The sequence below is a fragment of the Ammospiza nelsoni genome, chromosome 15 (genome assembly GCF_027579445.1).
Source record: "Ammospiza nelsoni isolate bAmmNel1 chromosome 15, bAmmNel1.pri, whole genome shotgun sequence".
Lineage (NCBI taxonomy): Eukaryota > Metazoa > Chordata > Aves > Passeriformes > Passerellidae > Ammospiza > Ammospiza nelsoni.
Window position 1 is genome coordinate 16530590 of NC_080647.1, and position 8044 is coordinate 16538633.

The 8044-nt window shown below is 47.4% G+C and overlaps 1 long non-coding RNA gene across 1 annotated transcript; it reads left to right on the forward strand.

Annotated features, from left to right (window-relative positions):
• Positions 1-956: 956 nt before the first annotated feature.
• On the forward strand, positions 957-2214 carry LOC132080147 (uncharacterized). The gene is made up of 2 exons (XR_009419504.1): positions 957-1077; positions 1608-2214. It is a non-coding gene; the product is annotated as an uncharacterized LOC132080147 (long non-coding RNA).
• Positions 2215-8044: the final 5830 nt, after the last annotated feature.

An 8044-nucleotide genomic window follows, 5' to 3' on the forward strand; every position in this document is an offset into this window, starting at 1 on the left:
GTTCTGCCATGAAGATTCTTAGCTTGGTATTTTCCCTGTTTTCCAGAAAAGTGAAGCTCTGTAGCACCTGGTACAGGTGACCTTTGGGTCTGAGGAGGGACCCATGTCTCCCTCCTATCTCAGTCTCTCTCTTATCCAAGTCTCCCACATTCCCAGTTTCTCCCATTCCCATTTTTCTGCAGTCCCAGTTGCCCCATTCCCAGTCTCTCCCCATTCCCAGTTCCCCATTCCCAGTTCCCCATTCCCAGTTCCGCCATTCCCAGCCTCTCCCCATTCCCAGTTCTCCCCATTCTCAGCCTCTCCCCATTCCCAGTTCCCCATTCCCACTTTCCACATTCCCACTTTCCCCATTCCCAGTTTCCCCATTCCCAGTCTCTCCCCATTCCCAGTTCCCTGTTCCCAGTTCCCCATTCCCAGTTTCCCCTCATTCCCAGTCTCTCCCCATTCCCAGTCTCTCCCCATTCCCAGTTCCCCATTCCCAGTTTCCCCATTCCCAGTTCCCCATTCCCAGTTTCCCCTCATTCCCAGTCTCTCCCCATTCCCACTTTCCTTCATTCCCAGTTCCCCATTCCCAGTTTCCCCTCATTCCCAGTCTCTCCCCATTCCCAGTTTCCCCATTCCCAGTCTCTCCCCATTCCCAGTTTCCCCTCATTCCCAGTCTCTCCCCATTCCCAGTTTCCCCTCATTCCCAGTCTCTCCCCATTCCCGGGCTCTCCCCGCCTCAGGCCCCTCAGTACCGGCCCGGCAGCGCCCCCTGGCGGTCGCGGCTCACAGCCCCGCCCCCTCCCCGCCGAGCCCCGCCCCTCAGCTCCGCCCCCACCGCCGATTGGTGGGAGCGGCCGCGGGGCGGGCAGAGGCCACGCCTCCCCGCGGTTATTGAGGGGCTGGTGGGGTCTGTGCTAAGATGGCGGCTGGGTGGGGGACGGGGAGCGGGACCGAAGCGGAGCGGCGGGGCTGGGGGTCCTGCGCACCTCGCCCTCTCTTTCTCATCCCTGGGGGAGGCGGGCAGCTCCGGCATCCTCCGCATAACCGGGATGCAGCTGCGCGACGAGCCCAGCAGCGACAGCGCGGCAGCGGGTGAGGGGGCTCCGGCAGGGACGGGGCTGCGGGGCCGTGAGGGGAGGCAGTGGAGGCGGTCAGCCCCTGTGAGGGCGGCGGGGCGGCACGGGAGCGGCCGGTGCCTGCTGTGTGAGGGTGTGGGGACAGCGGGGGCTCCGCCTTTGGGGCTCTCCCTGCAGTTTTGCAGCGTGAGGGAAGCTCCGGATCTGGCGCTCGGGGCTGTCAGAGCTCCGAGCTGAGGTGGGGTCGGACCTGCAGGGTGTGGATCCCTTGCCGTGAAGCTGTCCCGGTCTGTCCTTCTCAGCTCAGCAGGAACATGTTCCAAGTGCCGAGGGATGCGTGATGGTAAAAGTAAACCCTGGACAGCTGCACAAGCAGGGCAAAGTAAAGCCATCCCATACAGTAGGAAAGCCCAAATGAGTAAATTTTTTGATAACATGCACGGAAAGAGCTCTTCAAATAACACCAAATGAAATTCTGGAAGAAGGGGTGATTCCTGAGTGCTAGTTATTAAAGTAACTTTTTTTTCCAAATATATTTCCCAACAGGTGGATGGTCGTGGAGAAGGGAAGCTGCCAGGGATGAGAAGATCATTGTTGAATCAGGGCACACTGCAAACATGACGTGCTCTTCCATGCTTGAAGCTGGATAAATCTCCCTGCCTCAGCAGGTGGAAAGTGAAACGCAGGCCTGGAGCAATTCTGGTGCTTAATCCCCAGGCAGTGCTCCCCACTCCTCAGAAGCTCATGGCACTTCTGGGCTTTGCTTTCTTGGTTCTGGTGATCTCAGTACCACATTTACACTGAAATGTGGTCCAAGAGCCCTGGGGCAGCTCAGAACCCTGCTCCACATTCATTGCTGGCTTTTCTTGTCTGGATGGCTTGGTTTTACATGATGCCTTGTGCTCAAATGCCATTCCTTACTCCTGCTCTTGCTGAGGACACTTAGTAGGTTGGAGCAGGAAAGGATGGGATTGCAAGGAACTTCTTTCCAAACTGGGAAAACACAAAGAGCCTGATGAGCCAGTGTGCCTGGCAGTCTGCCTTTTTCACAGCTCCAGGGACACAGCCTGCTCCTGCAGCTCCTCCCTGTCTGCCTGTCCCCTGCCCCAGGATCTGTATTTCCTGAAAATAAATGGAATTTCACCCTTCAAAAGTTTGCTTCAAAGTGACAGAGGAAAAGCTTAATAAAAATGCCAAGGTCACATTTTCTTTGCCTCCTAAAATAATATGACAGATCCAATATCTGCGTTATTAACTATGACTGTGAGCTTGTTTTCTTTTTAGGGGCTTTCTAATTTACCTGGGGCTGTTTTTCTTGTGCTGCACAAGCACATGGCTGCAGCCACTCCTGAGAGCCTGTGGGCAGCAGCTCTCTGGGACCAGTAGTTATTTATTGTCTTGGCTAAAGATGCCCTCTCACTGCAGAAATAGCTCTGTGAATGCTCCTCTCTTGGCAAACATTGTATTCTGACAAAATAATGTCAGTGTTTTGCAGAAAAATCCCTTTGCAAAGGACATTTATTGTTCTGTTTTGAACTGGAGCAGTCCTCAGGCTGAGCAGAGACAAGCAGGATTTCTCCCAACATCTCCAGCACTGTCCTCACCTGCCCATTGGCAGTCCAAGATAAGGCTGAAAAATGTCACTAAAATCTTCCAGGAAGTGATTTAGCAGCAATAATACTTTAGAAAAAGCAGAATTTTGATGGAGATGTAATTTCATGCAGCAGATCACTTTGGTTTGTAGGTAAAAGCTGGTGGAACAGAGTGTGGGATCACTTGGTGTTAGAAAAAAACCCACAAAAATAGCATGTTTGGCAAATTAGCTGCAATAACTGAGGTATCAAAGACAGTTACTGATGGGGTAATTTGGGTTATTTAAGTCTGTTCTGGGAAAATGAGGATTAGGAAGAGGCATAATTAAAATATGCAAAGCCGAAGGGGAATAGAGAATAGATATTAAGTCACTTTAAATTAGTAATTCATGAGAGGGTGGAAGGGAGAGAAATGGATGAAATTATGCTCTGAAAGGGCCCTGATATTCCATTGTTGCAGAGAGAAAAGCTATTCAGAGCCTGAGCACATCTTCTGTGCGCACAGAAATTGGAGAGGAGGAGGGTTGAAGAGCTGTCTGTCCACTGAGGGAGCTGATCCTGCAGGGTTCCCTCACATCCAAGGGAATATGTTTTTGTAGGGGCATCAGGGATTTCCAAGCTCTGTGTTCTGTACATTGACAGCAGAGCTACAGGAGCTGGGCCAGGAGAGTCCTTAGCACCTCAGTGTTAGGATTGTGAGAGGCAGAGTCTTTCCCCCACAGTGTTCCCTGGTGTGCTGGAAAGTAATTCCATCACGGTGAGGTTTTCCCTCTAATCTGACAGCAGAGACCATTTCAGCAAGATTTTGTTACCGAGCATCAAAAGTCCAGTGTTTTGTCTACCAATGGAGAAGAGATTTGTAATGGAATCAAAGAATCATCAGGAAAATGAGTTTTGTCACAGTTATATTTTCTGGAAAAATCCCTTTGCCTGGGATTTTGCTCCTGGGAAGCTGAGAAGCCTCAGAGAAAAAGGAAAACAATATTATCTTATTGCTTCTCCTCTATTTTGCTCATATGGAATGTTTGGAGATTTTTTTTATCCAACAGGTGATTGTTTCTTTGGATTCTGGTATGAATTATTTTCATTCTTTGGCCAATCAGTGTCAAGCTGTGTCAGGGCTCTGGAAAGAGTCATGAGTTTTCATTATTACCTTTTTAACCTTCTGTAAGTATCCTTTCTGTACTCTTTAGTATAGTTTAGTTTAGTATTCTTTTATATAATATAGTATCATAAAATAATAAATTAAACTTCTAAGAGCATGGAGTCAGATTCATCATTCCTTCCTTCATCTGGGAACCCTGCAAATACAGTAGAGTTTAGCCTTAAATTTTTACTCCATGGAAGTGAAGAATTGATTTCCGTGATGAGCTCCATGCAGAAATAGGAGCTTTGCATCAGGAGGAAGGTCGACATCTCACTGCCATAAAGGGATGTCAGGCTCCAGAATGAGCCAAATGGAGCATCCAGCTGCTGCAGGAGCAGCCTGGAACCATTCCACAGAGTGTGAGCCTGCAGCTGCTGCCACTGTGATGTCAGGGCCCGTTGGGGTGCCACCGAAAGGTTGGCACATCCCTGCAGTGCCAACAGGACACCGCCATTCCTGCAACCCAGACCACCTCAATGCCCCTTCTGCTGCCATTCCAGGAGGATCCTCCTCCTCCAGGAGTTCTCAGTGGGCTGCCTGCACACCAGCAAGGGTTTTAGCTGAATTTTGGGTTATGCAGCTCTGCAAGTTCTAGCACAGCTCTGCAGAAATGATCCAGCAAGTTGTTGCCACAGTGCGTGATTTTCTGTCTGCTGCATCTGCGCTGTATTTTGACCCAGATAAACCCTGGCTGCTGACAGCTCATCTGAGGAGTGAGTAGTGCTTTGCCCTAGGTGCAGCATACCTGGCTTTGGGATCACTGTGGCTTTTCTGCTCTTCCTTAGGAACTGAGCTGAGTTTGGAACAGCAATGACACTGAGATGGCGTTGGTTTGGTAGAGCTCCTGTCAACAGCTTCTGCTAAAAGGGGTGTCTCAATGGGGACAGCATTTGGAATGTGGGGAGCCCTGTGGGGGTTCCATTCCCTATGCACAACAGTTTGGGGAGTCTGTAATTCCCTCACTTTGCTCTTTCCAAAATGCAGCCTGGAAGAGCTTGTCAGAAGTGCTTACAAAAACTGTGCAATTATCTTCAGAACTGAGGGAAAAGATCTTTTTCCCCCCATAATTAAAAGATTTTACTAACCACCTGTGCTAAAATAGTGATAACCTTCATGAAGAGATGTAACTTCCCAACAGTGTATCCTCCTGAACCCAGGAGCTGTTCCTGTGCAGTATCAGAATAGAATTCACACAGCTAAGGGGATTTTGGGAAAGCTTTTCTAGGGAAGCATTTTCAGCAAACAAAAGAGAACCAACATATGCAATTTAATAGTAGGAAAACTTCTTTAGCTCTTGGGCAGAGCAGAATCATTGACTATTAAAGAACAATTTGCATTTTCTTGACTGAGTTTCTACTTATTTGCTGGTGAAGCAACACAAAAAATAGAAAGGTAAAAAAAAAAAATAATCTGGTATTTTGTCCTGTTCAGTTCCTTACTGTGGAAAAGAACTGTTGCTCCTGGAGGGATTTGGTGAAATAAAAATGCTCTTTTATTTGGGCTGACTTGTTCCATGGAGGATGCCCCACAAGAGGCAATTTTCTAACAGCATCTGGTTCATCTTCTCTTGCCCACTGCAGATCTGATCATCCAGTTATCCAGAGGTGGATACATGGCAACCTGTCCTTTGGTGAGTGGGAAAGGAACCTTTGACATTCCTAGAGTTTAAGAACTGTGGAATAAGCTGTGAATGAGCTTTGCTTCTCCAACAGCATGCCACCCTGAAAAAATGTCCGTGGCTGGTTTTGCAGCAGCAGCAAAGGGATCCCTGGCTGTTTCCTCAGTTTCTGTTCAAAGCTTTTAAACAAATTAAAGTCTGGTTTTGCTGGGGGAAGATTGTGGGTTTAGCCATGGTGGAATATCTAATTCACAGCAATTTTCAATACTGTATGATTGCCCCATTTTAATTTAGTTTTAACAACTTAGAACTCCCTTTCTAGCAAGTTTCATGATTTATCTTTAGTACAGCTGGATATATAGCTGAGCATAAATAAGGTTATAATTGATAATGTAACTCACTGGAACCATTGAAAGGAAGTTTTAAATAACAATCCACACTAATAAATGTTGGGTTGCAGTAACAATCCTAGAGAGAGGCATGACATCCACTGGCCAAATTTATTAGGGTTAATATTAAGCATTTTAAATAGAGCAACAGTGAGGTGTGAAGGTGTAAAATGGTGCCTTTGATTTGCTTCAGTTCTCTAAGTGGCCTTTAAGCTTTAAAGCAGGTGGAAACATCAAATTTGGGGCAACTTGATGTAGTGCTCTGCCCCTGCAGGGCAGCAGCTGGGGTTGTTTCAACCCCCCATAATTTATAGATATTTAAATTGTACTGGGACATGTGCAACAGAGAATTGAGGCTGTAGGACCATGTGCATGTCTAGATCAGTTTCTGATGTCAAAGCAGCTGAAAGTTGTGTGTAACTATCAAACCTCCCAAATGGCAGAAGGGAGACTCTCACTCCTGTCCCCAAGCCACAACATTGCCACCAGAACCTCAGCTGGCTCTTTCCCTTCCTGGACAAGAGGATAATGAGAAGAAGGTGGATAAGGAACCTGCAGCTGTTTCCTCAGGAGGATCAGTAAGTGCCAGCTTTGGTTACCATTGGTGCAATTCAGAGCTTCTGCCATTCAGCAGCTGCCATTCACAGCTGGAGTCCTGCCATGACATTGTGCTTCACCCCAGCCAGTGGCACCTGGAAAACTGGGTTTGAATTTCCCTTTTAGTCATTAGTTTCCCTTGCAGGATACAGGAGAAATTGTCTCCTGGATGTACCTGCCCCTCTGCACAGATTATTTGAGAAAATCCATGAAAATTGAACATGTAACTGGCCATGAACTTGCTTTGGTTTTATTCATTCAGTTTGTGATGTGGACAGCAAAAAGCTGTTTAGAGCAGTGGATATGGCTGACAGGCGTCTTCCTAAGGGTTTGCATTTGGAATACAAGCTCAGGGTATCCCTGCCAGCTCCCTTCCTGACACTGATTTCTCATCACAGATCCACACAAGCTCTCTGCTGGGAGCTGAAGATGCAGATGATGAGACACTTCTCCTGTCTGACACCCTCAGCAGAAGCTCAGGTCCTCTGGACAAACCCACAGTCCGGCTGCAGAAGAAATTCTGTGTGATAGAGGAAGTGCTGGAACAGCTGAGTACGTGCACCAAAGGGACACAGGAAGCAGAATTCTCTCTGGGCATTCCTCAGGGCAGCTCAGACTGGGTTCAGTTTCCCTGCCCTTCCATCTGTGCTGAAGGCAAAAGCAGGGATGGTTTCTGATTCAGCAGAAGGTGCTGTGACCTAGTGAATGAGCTACTGAACTCCTGAGTGCTGATGGCCTAATCAAGCAGGATATTTGGGTTCCTAAATTCTCTTTAGTCCCCTGACAAGACATTGGAGCAAAAACACTTCACAGCAACCTCTTAGACTGAAGACAAGCAGTGTGGTCCTTCAAATGGCACAGGCAAGGTTATCACCAGAAGTTAGCCTGGTAACCCATGATGAGGGTCCTGGATCCTAAAGCCCCATCATTATTGATTATAACATGAGATGCTGTTCTTTAAAATCATAAAGACAATCCTTTGGTGAACTGCTGAAAGTTGGGAAGGTCCCCTTCTCTCCTGGAAACACTTTGCACCGTTTCTTAAAAATGAATCCCAGAACCCAAGGTGCATTAAATCTTCAGAAATATTAAACCTTTTGTTGAGTCACACAAAGGGTTTATTCCCAGGAAAATAAAGGCTGTGTCGTTTTAGATCTCCTAAATATTTGTAGAAAACAAACTCTTGCTTTGGTACCTGGTCTTTCCTGTCTCTTGTGAATATTTCTGCTGGTGCTTTGTTTCTTGTCAAGGTAACTGTTCAAAAAGAAATATATGTGGAAATATCTGTGCTTTGGAGCTGCCTCTGTTGCTGTTGTTGCCCACAGAGGGCTCACAGCCAGACAGTGGGGCTGCATCTCCCATCTGCTGGAGGGTGGTGTCTGAAGTGAGCATCCTGCATTTCATTTCTTTCAGGGGGCATTGTCAACGAGGGGGACCCTAAGACGAAATACATTGATTTTGTTCAAGTTGGCCAAGGGTAAGTCCCATCCCAGTTACTCCTACAAAGCGATGGCTGGGCATTTTGCTGCTGTAATATCAAGTGTGAATCCAGGCAAGCTCCAAACATGATGTGGGTTTAGATCCTCCATCTCAGTACAGGTCAGAATTAATAATTGTGGTCAGAAGCTGTTGTCAAAGAA